Here is a 14,044-nt window from a genome sequence, read left to right on the forward strand (position 1 = left end):
GTGCCACCTGGCTGGCCCTTCTCCTTTTCTTTGTTTTTTTTTTTTTTTGAGAGATTTCCACTGTAGGGCGCGTGCGCTCGCCAGACAGACAGAGAGAGACATAGAGACAGAAAGCGAGAAATCACCCCCCAGGGGGGATGGTCACGCCGCAATCCCTTCTCCTCCATTCTTCTCTCGGGATCCTGGGCACGCACGCACACGCGCCCGGCATGAGTTTTAAACCACCGGGTCTGGGACGTGAACCGCGGTCGACTACGTGGGAGTCCAGCGACATAGCCATTACGCTAACTGCTGGTTCTCATCCCTTCTCCTTTTCTTAAAAGGGTTTATTTAGGGGCTAGCAGGTGGCATGGTGGTTAAAGACGCTGGACTCCCACATGGCCGACTGTGGTTCAAGTCCCAGACCTGGTGGCTTGTATTCTCACATTCCCTCTCTTCCTCTGTCTCTCTCTGATCAAACTGAATAATAATAATAATAAAGTTAAATAAAATAATTGTAAAAAGAAATTCTAAAAAATAAAAAGTTTATTGGAACCAGTGAGTGGCATGGTGGTTAGGGCACAGGACTCCCACATGGCAGACTGTGGTTCGAGTCCCAGACCTGACAGCTTGCTTTATTCTTTCCTTTTCTCTTTTTCTGTCTCTCTCTGGTCAAATTAAAAAAATAATAGTAACAAATAAAATAAATAGTCTTGTTTAAAAAGTTTTTTTTGTCTTTATAAGTGGAAGTTTTTTTGTTAATTATTTACCTTAATAGTTTCAGAAAGAGGAACAGATTAGCTCAGTCCAACATGATTGGCGGTTGGCAAAATCTAGTGAAGCAAGTGTTCTGATTGCTAAGGACTTAATTTGGATTCTTTTACTACTTAGCCACTTAACACGTCAAACAGAATTCAGAATAGAAGCATCATCTCCTTCCCTTTCACTTTAATACTGCACCTACCTCACTTCGGTATGGAAAGATCTTCATTAAATACGATTCCCAGAGGAACAAGTTTCCTGGAGAGTGTAACACAAGAACAATGCACAAAAGGAAAACTCAAAATAAAACTCTGTATGATAATTTACTAGTCTAAGGAAACAAAACTTTCCAATATATTAAGAAATAAATGCAGTTATAAATGCACTAAGAGGTCTATGGGAAGAGGTTTTGGTATAATAATAGAAAATGGCCGGCTGTTTATAAGCCACACAAGCAGGGTGCACCTAACCCAGTGCTGGCCCTCTGAAGCCAAAAGCGTTCTCTCCGCTTTCAAGACACGCACAAGAATCCATCATCATCTGTTTCCCTCTGGTAAAGCTGTCCCATAGTTAGGCTGGGCTGTGGAGCTGTGTTATCCACCAAACGGAAGGTCGCCTTTTCAGAAGGAGTTGGATCCTCTTCCTGCCGATCCACATGAACCGAGCCACAGTGATGTCGGATGGAACCTAGTATTAACGTTCGTCAGTGTCAACGATCTGAGAGCCTGGGACCTTCTCCACAATCACTGAAACTTGGTCAGGATATTTTGCTTGGATCTTCGCGCACTCCACGCATCTGTGTTCCAGCGAGTGGTCCTTGGTGAACATCCACTTCAAGGTGGTGGTGAGAGGTCGGAGCCGGCTCTGGGTTGCGGAGCTCAGCACCAACCACAGCAACGGGTGGCGGCAGTGATGCACAGCAAGGGGTTTCTTTATTTTATTTCCATGAAAGAGCAGAAAGAGAGGGTGGGAGGGAGGCACCCCCAGTAGGGTCCCCATGCCACGATCCATCCCGTCTCAGCTGGCCTGTTTCACAGGCACATGCACACCCAGAATGCTCAGAGAGGGCCAGGCAAAGCCAGGACCTTTCCCATGTGGAGCAGGTTGTGTTACCACTGCACCACCTGGCCACCTCTCCCCTTCTTTTTTTCAATAATCGAACCCCAGCTTTTTCCCGTCAGGGAAGTAGTACATTTAGTTAACAATATTAATTGTCCTCCTAGAGGGGGGGCAATGCAACCTGGTGGCCAATGAGATACTGGCACAAGTTGCTGGTGAAGCATCTGTGAACACTTTGCAAAAGGAACAAACGTGTCTGGTTTGCACCCTTTGTTTTTCTCTTTCCATATCTGGAGTGCGGGTGTGATGCTTAGAGGCACAGCAGCCACCTCGTGACCATGAGAATGAAGATGTTTCCACAGTGGGGTAATAGAATAGGAGCCTGGCTCCTTGAGGATGTTATTTTTTAATTTTTAAAAAATAATTATTTATTTAATTTGATTTATTATTATTTTTTAAATTTTGACCAGAGAGAGAGAGGAAAGTGAGAAAGCAAGCCACTAGGTCTGAAACCTGAACCATGATCTGCCATGTGGGAATCCAGTGCCTTAACCACCATGCCACCTGCTAGCCTCCAAGGACATTATTACTATTATTATTATTAAGAGATTTTTGCTATTGGGAGCATGTACTAGCCAGAGAGACAGAAAGGGGGAAAATCACCCCCCATGGGGATGGCCATGCCACAACCCCTTCTCCTCCATTCTCCTCTTAGGAGTTCTAGATGTGTGTACATGCACCCAGTGTGAGTTTCAAGGCAGGTCTGGGACTTGAACCTCAGTCAGCCACGTGGGACTCCAGCACCTTAACCACTATGCCACCTTCTGGCCCCTCGAGGGCATTATTAAATCATGAGTGCAAGGGCCTAGCCTGGATAGCCTACTCCTAGACATCTTGTTGCCTGAGACAAAAAGCAAACAAAAACAAAAACTTACTTTTTGAAGCCACTGCAGGTTGACTTTTTTGTTACCTGCTGCTGATCACAACACTAATTAACTTTAAAAAAAAATTAAACTGGGACTTTTTTTTTTAATTACACAAGTTGTATTCTTATCTAAGAGAAGATCCTAGATTCTTTAGAGAGGGTTTTCAAAGAATTGTCCATAGATGATCTGCATCATAATCACTCAGGCTGCTTGCTTAAGGTAAACTTCTAGGCCAGCAGGCGACACAGTGGGTAAGGCATTGAACTCCCACGTGGCCAACTGCGGTTTGAGTTCTGGACTTGGCGACTTGAAAACCACTCCAGGCATGTGTGTTCATGTCCAAAATTCCAGGAGGAGAATAGAAGAGAGGGGATTATGGAGTGGCCGTGCTCCCTGAAGGGTGATTTCTCACTTTGCCTCTCATTGTTTCTGTCTATGGGGAGCATACATGCCCTGTGGTTTAAAAAAAAGAAGAAAAAAGGTCAATTTCCAGAACTGGCACTGTGGCACAGCAGTAAACCCTGTGCCAGATCCCACATGGCCCTGGCAGCTTGAAAAGCATGCCTGGCACATAGGTTCAAAATCCTGACAGGATGGAGAAATGGAAGAAAGAGTTATGGTATGACCACACCCCACTGGGAGTGCTTTTTTTCTCTCTTTCTCTCTCAGTCTCTGTGAGCATGTGCAACCTTTGGCGATTTTTTAAAAAGGAGGGTAAATTTCCGGTGTGCTAGTTCACCCAACCTGACCTCCTAAGCATCAGAATCACTAGGGCTAGAGCCTGGGACTCTGCCTTTTTAACAAACTTCCCAAGTGATCCCTGTGTCTGGAAATTTTTAAGAGCCACTCATAGGGGTTGGCAGGTGGCATGGTAGTTAAGGGCACTGGACTCCGTGGTTCAAGTCCCGGACCCAGTGGCTTGCTTTCTCTCTTTTCCTCTCTCTCTGGTCAAATGAAAATAAATAAATAAATAAATAAAATAAAGCTAAAAATAAAATAATAATTAAAAAAAAAAAAGCCTACTTACAAAGAATCCAAGCAAGTTTGAATCATTTGCTGGGCAGCAAGGTAAATGTAGCTAGTTTTTTTGTGTTTTTGTTTGCTTTCATTTTTCCCAGTTCAGCACCAATTCCTACACCTACTGACCTCAACTCAAGTATAATCAAGGAGGACCCAGCCTCCCTCTGGAAGAGGAATAAACTGTCGAGCATCAGTAAGAGAATTTAATTTCCTATGTGGTTTCAGCACATATTCTGCTTTCTTTATTAAGTTTATTTTAACTAAATTTGCTAAGCTTTCTCTAAATGTGTCATAATATCCCTACGCCCTTTCTTTTTTGAGCACTGCCAATCATATTCCATTTCACATATGCAATTGTTCTCAGTATGATATTCCAATTGTCTAATAAATTTGAAATGAACACAATCCAATATAATTCTGATTTAATATTCCCTTAGTTTAGGCTTTCTTGACTTATTAATTATTTTAGGCTCAGAGTAATCTTAGCAGAATTCATATTTCTTCTTGAACTAAAAATTATTATTTGAGAAAAAAAAAAAACATAGGTAGAGGGACCAGCAGTTGGCGTAATGGCTATGTCGCTGGACTCCCACGTAGTCGACCGCGTTTGAGTCCTGGACCTGGTGGTTTAAATTCATGCTGGGTGCATGTGTGTGAGTGCCCCAGATCCCGAGAGAAGAATGGAGGAGAAGGGATTGCGGCATGGCCATCCTCCACCCCCCGGGGGGTTGATTTCTCACTTTCAGTCTCTCTGTCTCTCTCTGTGTTTCTGGCAAACGCAGGAGCCCTATAGCAAAAACCTCTCCAAGGCACTCATGCATATGCGCCCAGAGTGAGTTTAAGTCACCAGGTCCGGGACTTGAACCATAGTCAACTACATGGGAGTCCAACAACATAGCCATTACACCAACTTCTGGTCCCAATAGACACAATTTTTAAAACCTGAAATCTAGGGGGACCAGCAGGCGGTGTGGTGATTAAGGTGCTAGACACTCCCACACAGTTGACCATGGTTTGAGTCCTGGATCTGGTGGCTTGCTTTCTCACTTTTCCTCTTTCTCTCTCTGTGTGTCTCTCTCTGGTCAAATTAAAGTAAAATGAATGAATAAACATGATCAAATAAATAAATTTTTAAAATCTTAAATTTGAGCACGATCACAGGTCATTGATTAACACCAGGGAGCACTAACCAATATTAAATCTAAACTATTTTGACTTTATTTTGGGGGGAATCCCATTTCTCAAAGCACCCCAAAGTATATTTTCCTCACTAGTCATTATCTTATCCTCCACTCCTATCTTATCCTGACTGCTCATCCTTATTTATGCTGTTTCCTCACTGAAGTTAGGCAAACCCAACTTACTTTGTGAAGCTTTATTCAGTTATGCCAACTCATTCTGCTAGCTTTCTTTTCTTTTTTTTTTTTTTTTGAGAGGTTTTCGCTACAGGGCGCGTGCGCTCGCCAGACAGAGAGAGACATAGAGACAGAAAGCGAGAAATCACCCCCCAGGGGGGATGGTCACGCCACAATCCCTTCTCCTCCATTCTCCTCTCGGGATCTTGGGCACGCACGCACACACGCCCGGCGTGAGTTTTTAAGCCACCGGGTCCGGGACATGAACCATGGTCGACTACATGGGAGTCCAGCGACATAGCCATTACACTAACTGCTGGTTCCCTAGTTTTCTTTTCTTAATTCCTATACTCCTATCATTACTGCCTGCTTATTAAAATTTTCCCCAAAAAGATTTTGGCATGACAGTCTCCAGCTAAACATCCTTCAAGAGCAGGCCCATCTGGTAGGTGCAGTGGTTAAGGTGGTTGGCATAATTGAATAGAGCACACATCCTAAGGCAAAAACCTCTAAAAAAGGAGAAATATTTCATTTTAGTTATTATTATTATTTAAATTTGTTGTAGGATATGTGCTCACCAGAGAGAGACACACGCAGAGAGAAAGAGAGGGAAAGTGAGAGAGCAAGCCTCCAGGTCCAGGACTCAAACCTTGGTGGGCCATGTAGGAGTCCAGTGCCCTAGCCGCTGCGTCACCTGCTGGCCCTGGACATTTTTATTTTTTTTGCTAATAAAAATAAAACATATTCAGGGCCAGCAGATGACACCAGCCTAGCCAATTGGGATCACCTCATTATCAGCCACCCAAGCTTGGCCATCACTGCTGCTCTCAGTCTCGTTATGTCACTGGGCCCCCCATGACTAACCACAGTTTCAGTCCTAGACCCTGTGGCTTTAAACTCAGCCTGGGCTATGCGTGCGTGGCCAAGATCCCAGGAGGAGAATGGAGGAGAAGGGATTTCAGCTGTAGCCATCTCCCCATGGTGGCAGGGGGGGATGATTCCTCACTTTCCCTCTTACTGTCTCTGTCTCTCTCTCTCTCCCCAGCAAGCACATGCACCCTATGGCAAAAACCTCTAAAAACAAAAAGAACACATTCACTAAAGAAAATCTGGGGGGCAGGAAATAATATGAATTAAAAAAAAAAATTATCTGGGACCAGCAGTTAGTGTAATGGCTATGTTGCTGGACTCCCACGTAGTCGACTGCGGTTCGAGTTCCGGACCCGGTGGCTTAAACTCACGCCAGGCGCGTGTGCGTGCGTGCCCAAGATCCCGAGAGGAGAATGGAGAAGAAGGAATTGCAGCATGGCCATCCCCTCTGGGGGGTGATTTCTCGCTTTCTATCTCTCTATCTCTCTCTATCTGTCTGGCTAGTGCACACGCCCTATAGCAAAAACCTCTCCAAAAAAAGAAAACAAAAAACAAAAAAAAATTATCTTACCAAATGGAGATAATTATTATTTATATCATGATGTATTTTCTTTTATACACATTAGAACATAATTTTTTAAAAAAATGCCAAGGGGCTGGTGCACTTACCAGAGAGACCAAGAGAAAGGGAAAGTAAGAAAGCACCCTCCATGCAGGATGTCCACGCTGCAATCCCCGTGCCTCCGCTTCTTCCTCTCAGGGATTTTGAACACACACTCACACTCACATACACACTCACACACAGATTCCCCGCATGTCTCAAGTTGCTGGGTCTAGGACTTGAACTGTGCTGTTGGCCATGTAAGATCCAGTTGTTTTAACTGCCACAGGCTGGCCCCATAATTCTTTTATTTATTTGTTTTTCTTGGCAAATAAAATTGTATTTACAGTGAGCATTTTTTAAAAGGTTTTGGCCCGTGCTCTTGCCAGAGAGAGACAGAAAGAGGGAACATGAGAAATCACTCTCCAGAGGGATGGCCATGCTGCAATCTCTTCTCTTCTCAGGATTTTAGGCACACAGAGACCCAACTGGCTGGGTCCGGGACTCAAATTGTGGTTAGCCATGTGGGAGTCCAGAGCCCTAACCACCATACCACCTGCTGGCCCTGTTCATCATGTTTTAAAACACATTTTTTTTTACAAAATTGTAATTACTCTTTGTCTAGTTTCATATTGATCTCAATTCTTAAATTTATTTAATTTTTATTTACTATTATTATTTAATTTGCCATAGGGTACATGTGCTCACCAGAGAAGGGACCAGCAGTTAGCGTAATGGCTATGTTGCTGAACTCCCATGTAGTCAAACGCGATTTGAGTCCTGGACCCGGTGGCTTAAAACTCACATCAGGTGTGTGTGTGTGCGTGCCCAAGATCCCAAGAGGAGAATGGAGGAGAAGGGATTGTGGTGTGGCCATCCCCCCTGGGGGGATTTCTCACTTTCTGTTTCTCTTTGTCTCTCTGGCGAGTGCACGCGCCCTATAGCAAAAACCTCTTAAAAAAAAAAGAAAAAAAAGAATAATTAATTTAATTTAATTTTCTTATTCATTTATTTTAATTTGACCAGAGAGACACTTAGGGAGAGAGAGAGGGAAAGTGAGAGTGCAAGCCACCAGGTCCAGAACTCGAACCATGGTTGACCGTGTGGAAGTGTCCAGTGCCTTAACCATCATGCCAACTGCTGGCCCCTATTATTTATTTTTTCTTTTTTTGGAGAGGTTTTTGCTATAGGGTGTGTGCGCTCACCAGACAGACAGAGACAGAGAGATAGAAAGCGAGAAATCACTCCCCAGGGGGGATAGCCACGCTGCAATCCCTTCTCCTCCATTCTCCTCTCGGGATCTTGGGCACACACGCACACACGCCCGGCGTGAGTTTAAGCCACCAGGTCCGGGACTCAAACCGCAGTTGACTACGTGGGAGTCCAACGACATAGCCATTACACTAACTGCTGGTCCCTATTATTTTTTTTAATGTTTTGCTATATTTGCTATAGGGCACATATGCTCACCAGAGAGAGACAGAGAGAGAGATAGAGAGAGAGAAGAAAAGTGAGAAAGCAAGCTGCCAAGTCCGGGACTCAAACTGCAGTCTGCCATGAGGGAGTCCAATGTCCTAACCACCACACCACCTTCATGGATGAGCTTTTCAATGATATATTTCAAACCATCCCAGACTCATTTGCTTCTCTGCACTTCACAGTATTTGCAGTTCTTATTATGGGCTTTCTCAGCATATTTTTATGTATTTTTGGAAAGAAATCACCAGCCTAGCCAATTGGGCTCACCTCATTATCAGCCACCCAAGCTTGGCCATCACTGCTGCTCTCAGTCTCGTGCCTGGTCTCCTGCCCTGCTCTACCTTAGCCTTCTCCTTCCTAACACTCCCAGTCCACACCTTGTCACTGTTCTTTTTTTCATATACTTTTTTTTTTTTGAGTAATTATTTTACTTTATTTTACTTATTTATTTATTTTAATTTGATTAGAGAGGGACAGAGTGAGAGCAAGAGAGAGAAGGTGAGAAAGCAAGCCGCCGGGTCCAGAACTCGAACTGTGATAGCCATTTAGGAGTCCAACCCCCTTCCCCACCACACCACCTGCCAGCCCTGTCTTCATACACCTTTTGACTAATGTTGGTTCCAGCGACAGTGTTCTTTTTTCTTTATAGAAATGTTATTTTAATTATTTTCATAAGCACATATAATAATATTAAATATAATCTTACAGTTAAAAAATGCTACACATCCCACCACATCAGTGCAATTGATTTCACTTTCATCTGTTCTTTGGCTTTGCTGAAATTTACACTTTTTAAAAAAAAACTTATAATGAAAATGTGGGACCAGTAGTTGGTGTAATGGCTATGTCACTGGACTCTCATGTAGTTGACCGTGGTTTGAGTCCCGGACCTGGTGGCTTAAACTTACACAGTGCGCATGTGCATGCGTGCCCAAGATCCCAAGAGGAGAATAGAGGAGAAGGGATTGTAGTGTAGCCATCCCCCCTAGGAGGGTGATTTCTTGCTTTCTGTCTGTCTATCTCTCTCTCTGTCTTTCTGGTGAGTGCACGTGCCCTATAGCATAAACCTCTCAAAAAAGAAGAAGGAAAAAAAGCTTATATTATTGGGCCAGCAGGGAGTGTGGTGGTTAAGGTGCTGGATTCCACATGGCCAACTTGAAGATTGGAGTCCTGGACCCAATCGTGCTGGGCATGTGTGCGGACATGTCCAAAATCCTAAAAGGAGAATGGAGGAATAATTTTGACGTGGCCATTCCCCTGTGGGGTGATTTCTCACTTTCTTCTCTATATATCTCTGTCAAGTGCATATGCACTGTAGCAAAACTAAAAAAAGAAAAAGAAAAAGCTTATATTGTTAAAATTTTACTTATCTTTTTTCTTTTTTTCAAGAGATTTTTGCTATAGGGTGCATGTGCTCACCAGAGAGACAGAAAGCGAGAAATCACCCCCTGGGGAGATGGCCGTTTCACAACCCTTTCTCCTCTATACTCCCCTCTGGATTTTGGGCATGCATGCACACATGCCCAGCCTGTTTTAAGCCACCCAGACTGGGACTCAAACCACTGGCGACTATGTAGGAATCCAGTGATGTAACCATTACTTCATCTGCTCATCCCCAAATTTTACTTATCTTTAAATATTCTTTTGGAGTTCCATTTTAAATGGCCACATCGTATATTCCAAAGAATTGAAACACCGTCTCGGGACCTGAAATAAACTGAAATTATTCCCTGTTGATCAGATAATTATATTCTTTATTCTATAATCTGGTTTATCATTATAATGTTTAATTGCCATAAAATAATTGTGGATGTTTATGGGGCACAGTGGTTTTTCAGTAAACGAATACAACGTGTAATGATACAGTCATCGCACTAACATTCACCGTTCAAACATTTATCATTATTTTGTGTACAAGCTATTATTTGTACTTCTTGTACTGTAGACTTTTCCCCAAGTTAGTGTATGTATTTTCTATATTACTAAAATTTTGTAAAAACAATTATTTATTTAATTAATTATTATTATTATTGTTATTGTTATTTTAAATTTGCTATAGGGCACGTGTGTTCAGCATTGAGAAACAGAGGGAGAGGGAAAGTGAGAGAGTAAGCTGCCAGGACCGGGAGTTGACCCATCGTCAACCATGTGGGAGTCCAGCGCCTAACCACCACTCTGCTTGCTGGCCCCATATTTTCTGTTACTTTAAATGGCTGCATAATGTTCCATAATGAGGAATAATTTTTCAAAAATTTTAACTTCTATTCTGAATTTTTATAAAGTTTCCATTTTAAATAGTTAATATACTTTATGCCACAAAAATAAGAAAATAAAAAATAAAAAGGCTCACAGTAAAATTTTTAAAAATCTCTTTTCTCTTCTCAGTTCTCTAGTAGGTAACGTCCTTTCTTAGTGTCTTCTATATCCTTCCAGAGTTTATTTAGACAGGAGCAAGCAAAAACAAATGTCATTTTTTATTTTTGTCTTTCTCTCTCCCCTTTTAAGCAGAATATAGTACATTAGGTACATTGTTGCACATTTTGCTTTTTTCATATCATGTCTTAGAGGTCCTTCCACCTCCGTACATGGAAAGTTCATTCTTTGTTCGATGGCCGCTGGCATCCTACTGCACGGGTGCCATCCTGGACTTCCACACGATGGACATGTGGTCATCACTTTCACTCTGGTCCCATTTCTACCTGTTAACTCCAAAAGCTTGTCACACCCATTGTTCACCTCAGCACAGTTTTACTGGCTTTTTGTCTCCACTACAAACATCTCAGGCCTGCCATCTGCCAAAAGAGAACTTTCCCTTCACTCCAGTTATAAAGTGAATCTTCCAACATGTGTACATTTCTCACCAGTCCAGTTCACCTCATTCATTTATTTTTTAATTTGACCAGAGAGAGAGAAAGAGAGAGAGAGAAGATGAGAAAGTAAGCCACCCGGTCCGGGACTCAAACCATGATCAGCTATGTGGGAGTGTCCAGCGCCTTAACCACCATGCCACCTGCTGGTCCCCTGCTATTGTTATTTTTAAAATTTGACCAGAGAGAGAGAGAGAGAGAGAGATTGAGAAATGGAAAGTGAGAAAGCAAGCTGCCAGGTCTGGGACTTGAACCATAGTCAGCCATGTGGGAGTCCAATGTCTTAAACACCATGCCATCTGTGGGCCCCACCCCTTCACTTCTTAACCTTTTGTAAAAAAACGTCTGCTGGCCAGCTGGTGGCACTGTGGTTAAAGCGACCAGACCTGGTCAAGTACCAGACCTGGCAGCTGTGTGCCCGAAATCCAGAGTGGCCATCCCCTGTGGGGGGTTTCTCTCTAGAGAGAGGATGTACCTTATAGCAAATTTCAAACAAAACAAACAAAACAAACCTTCTTCTTACCCTCCCTCCTTCACACTAAAACTGGTCACCTATCCCATTAATGGCCAATCTCCCAGTAACCTGACCTTGGCTCCCTTTTTCTATCTTCTCGTCTGATGCTTCTGTCACCTCTACCACCACCATAGCTGAGCTCTAGAGATTCTGTTTTTCCAGAGGCTTCAGACCTATGCTCCCCTATCAATCTATTATTCTGCCTCTTACTCCACCGTCAGACGTCAACTAATTATCTGGACTATGCGTGGTGGACTCCCAACAAACTTTTCTCTCTCCAGCCTCTTTCCAACTCTAACCAAAATTAGGTCTTACGTCATTTCCTTTTTCAAAACTTATTTGCAAATCAATTAGTTTGCAGTATCATGCTCAAGATCTCCCCCAAGATCTGCCGAATTCAGCATTGGTCATTGTTATCTTCCACTACGGTGGTAAACACACTCTTCCACCCAAAGCTCTACGCTTATTTTTCACTAAACACGTGGTATGCTTTTGTACCTCCAGGCTTCAGGTAACCCTTTTTTCCCCAGTTGGAGTCTGGTGGCTTGCTTTCTCTCTCTCTCTTTCTAGTGAGAGTGTGCCTGGTAGGAAAGTAAAAAATAATGATAAATAAAATTAAATAATTCTTTCTTTTTTTAAAAAAGTATATAACCCAATAGTGAAAATTTGGAACTATTGGGACCAGCAGTTAGCATAATGGTTATGTCGCTGGACTCTGATGTAGTCGACCGCGGTTTGCATCCCAGACCCGGTGGCTTAAAACTCAGGCCGGGCGCGTGTGCGTGTGTGCCCAAGATCCCGAGAGGAGAATGGAGGAGAAGGGATTGTGGCGTGGCCATCCCCCCTGGGGTGTGATTTCTCGGTTTCTTTCTCTCTGTCTCTCTCTCTGTCTGTCTGGCAAGTGCACGCACCCTATAGTAAAAACCTCTCCAAAAAAAAAAAAAATTGGAAATATTACTGACAATCCTCCCATCCCAATTTGTTACCGTCTCATTCCCTCTCCCTGTCTTCTCAGAGTTTTGGTCTACATGCAGACGCCATTTTGAACTTGCTGACCTGACACACACAGGTTGAGTGCAGTGCTGGTGGTTGAGACTGTGCTGGCTACCATAATAATAATAAATAATAGGAACCTCAGGAAGGGACTTGATTCCAGCATCATTAGCTGCATGACTTGGGGCAAGTCGTTTAATCTCTCTGAGCCTCTGTTTATCATGAAATGGGAAGAGTCCTAGCCAGGATGTTGCTATGAGGATTAAGTGAGATAACGCATGTAAGATCACTTACACAGCTGGCACAGGGAAGGACTCACTAAATGCAGTAGTGTTTTGTTTTAATAGAACATAAAACCCAGTATGGAAATATGATAACTGCCCAAACAATGATAATACATTTGGTGGAGGGTTAGTGAAGGCATCTTGGCAAGCGAAATTAGGGGAGGATGAGACTTAGTATAGCAGATATGCAGGTTAAGCCACCAGGTCCAAGACTAGAACCACTGTTAGCCACACGGGAGTCTAGAGCCTTAACAACCATACCAGCTGTTGGCCCCAAGGGTTATAGACTTTTTAAAAATAATTACTTTAGGGGACCAGCAGGTGGCGTGGTGAAGACGCTGGACACTCCCACATGGCCGACCATGGTTCAAATCCTGGACCTGGTGGCTTGCTTTCTCACAATTTCTTTCTCTCTCTGGTCAAATTAAAATAAATGAATGAATAAATAAAAATAAACAATTATTTTAAAAATAATTACTTTATTTATCTTTATTTATTTATTTTAATTTGACGAGAGAGAGACATACACAGAGAGAGAAAATGAGATAGCAAGCTACCAGGTACAGGACTCAAACTTCGGTTGTACAAGTGGGAGTCCAGTATCCTAAACTACCATACCACCTGGGCTATAGACTTTTTGAAATAAGTACGTAGGGCCATCCAGATGGCTAAGGCGGCTGATGATGCGGCCCTGGACCCCCAGCTTGAAAACCAAGCCATGACTGCCCCAAATCCTAAGAGGAGTACAGAGGAGAAGGGATTGCATCGAGTTCCTGCCCCTTGGATGGGAGGTGCTTTCTCACTTGGTCCGTTTCACTTTCTTTCTTTCTCTGTCTCCACAGCGAGCGCACATATCCTATGGCAAATTAAATTTTGTTATAAAGCATTTAAACTATGTAGTTACTGAACAGGATTGCATCTACTCTTAAATATTCTGCAACTGTAATGTGTAGGTTCTTTTTGTCTCCCCGATTTTATTGTCACTTCCTGGGGATTACCTCTGTTCTCTTGTGTTTCGACAGCTTTCAGCACATTGCTCGACACACGGTGTGCGTACTTGTTGAATTCAATGTACGTAAGTCTGCTTATGTGCACGGCAGCTGGGTGGAGGACGTGGGTGTGGGGCGCAGTGTGCATTCTTTCTCCTCATTCTTTTTCCCTTCAGCAGCTGCAGCCTGGATGCTTTCCTTCTTGGGGTAGGAGGCTGAACCACTGACCCTTTAACAAGTTGTCCCTCACAGAACAGGTGTCTCCCCCGCCGCTCGAAGGAGAGGGATGGCTGCATACTTAGTGACATCAGCCGCTGACCAATGAGAAGTCCGGCTCAGACACGCG

At 43.3% G+C, this 14,044-nt stretch overlaps 1 pseudogene; it reads right to left on the reverse strand.

Moving 5' to 3' along the window:
- Nucleotides 1–1,206: 1,206 nt before the first annotated feature.
- On the reverse strand, nucleotides 1,207–11,564 carry LOC102498010 (gamma-aminobutyric acid receptor-associated protein-like 2 pseudogene; annotated as a pseudogene).
- Between the last annotated feature and the right edge of the window lie 2,480 nt (nucleotides 11,565–14,044).

This window comes from Tupaia chinensis, unplaced genomic scaffold (genome assembly GCF_000334495.1).
Source record: "Tupaia chinensis unplaced genomic scaffold, TupChi_1.0 Scaffold000610_1, whole genome shotgun sequence".
Lineage (NCBI taxonomy): Eukaryota > Metazoa > Chordata > Mammalia > Scandentia > Tupaiidae > Tupaia > Tupaia belangeri.